Source organism: Temnothorax curvispinosus, unplaced genomic scaffold (assembly GCF_003070985.1).
Source record: "Temnothorax curvispinosus isolate PA1 unplaced genomic scaffold, ASM307098v1 QBEX01003797.1, whole genome shotgun sequence".
In the NCBI taxonomy this organism is placed as follows: Eukaryota; Metazoa; Arthropoda; class Insecta; order Hymenoptera; family Formicidae; genus Temnothorax; species Temnothorax curvispinosus.
In genome coordinates this window covers 11912-13764 of record NW_020213577.1, presented here as the reverse complement: position 1 = coordinate 13764, position 1853 = coordinate 11912, and positions in this window count along the sequence as shown.

Here is a 1853-nt window from a genome sequence, read left to right as displayed (position 1 = left end):
AAACAAAAATTTACAAATATTTTCTGTCTTTTAGACAAAGTGGTGTTGAATGAGCATACTTTCGTCCCAATATGAGGTAAGTTGCTTATATTAGTAATGTGAAATAAATTTCTCCTCTTTGTACGTAATAGGATACATTTACTGTTATATTCGAGTGTTCTGTGTGCTTACTGCATTTAAAATAATTGTTAATAATGTAAGATTGCAGATTAGTAATAGCAATGTTCTCAGAAATGTTCTAATAATTAATTAGCCTATTTCACTTTTAGTCATACAATGGATTATTGTATTACTCCAACAAGTGGCATATCATGCAACACAGCATTCTGAAATATATGCAATTATACAGTGAAAAACTGTAATTCTTAATTTTAACGTTATTTGTTGTTCACTTAACAACTTTAATGAAATCTGTTTATTAGTGGTATATATTAGTCGTGATAATATTTCTGCTAAAATCGCTATATATGTAAAATTATAATGTATAATGTTTTTAATTTAGATTGTTTAATGTCAATTTTACTTTTCTAGAAGTTGAGAGCGAGATTTCTTGTGCATCTATGACAATTTGCAAAGAAGGTCTTCAGCTGTCATCATAAAGGAAAAATCCATTTACAAAACATGAGATTCTGTTAAGCGAGAGTTCATTTTGATTGTCTCCGCTTTTAGAATCTTGTGAAATGTTATGGAATCATCATCATTGCTGTAACTAATTTAGTTTGTTTATTGAAAATTCAATGTATTTCTAGTCTTAGCATATGTTTGCAGAATGCATAAATCATGTACTGTATATTTCTAGATAGAAAATGTGTATGTGTGCATAAACTTCAAAATAGTTTTTATAATGAGTTATCCACAGAATACAAAGTAATTAACCATATCGCGATACTTAAATAATGTTGTGTCATGCCTGTTATCAGCGTATTTTCACAAATACATAAATGTGTAAAATATTGATAAAATTAAACTTTCAATTTTGTAATATGTATATAATTCTTATAATATTGCTTTTCGAAAGCAATACATTAAAACATACATTTCACTTTCATTCGTATACGAGTATAGGTACCTATGCTTTAACGTATCGCTTTCAAAAAGCAATATTATGATAGCGTACCGTTGTTATGACAAATTTCCTAACCTATTATCGCGTAATGTCATCGCATAGAAATAATTAATTTATTATTATTTTACAGTCATACTTAACTGTAAATTCTCCAAATCTTTTCCGGACGAAGTGTTATTGCAATGACACCTCGCAACGAACACAAAGTAATGTAAGCAGAAAAAAAGAACATATCAGACACAATTAAATTTATTGTAACTATCATCTGGAACCAATTCTTCTTGGAGCATTAATTACATACATGACCATTTCAGTAAGTATCGTTTATTTAAATATATTTCTTAACAAGACAAAAATGCAGTTTAGTGACATTCTTAGCGATACTCCAATACTGCAATATATATTTCTTATTTTCAGTGACACATTAATTTCCATAACTTTGGCATAAATAGCGTATCATGGTATTTTTGCAAAATCTCCGTCAGTGCTGTGAAAGAGGTCTTTTACAATGCAAATTGTGTTTCTGCATTTTTAAGGCAATTTGCTGCTTAATACTTTGTGATACGGTTTGCATACTCATCTCATGAGACCTGACTTAAGTTTTATTGTATATATAAACTCTAATATTTTGTGTTATTTATTAAAATTATTCAACATCTGTTTCAGATATAACAGAACTTATGAGAGCGATATATTCTATGCATATGTAATAATTTGGAGAGCAGACCTGTTATCAAGCATAAAAAAAGAATTCATTAACAAAACACGAGATTCTTTTAAGCGAGAG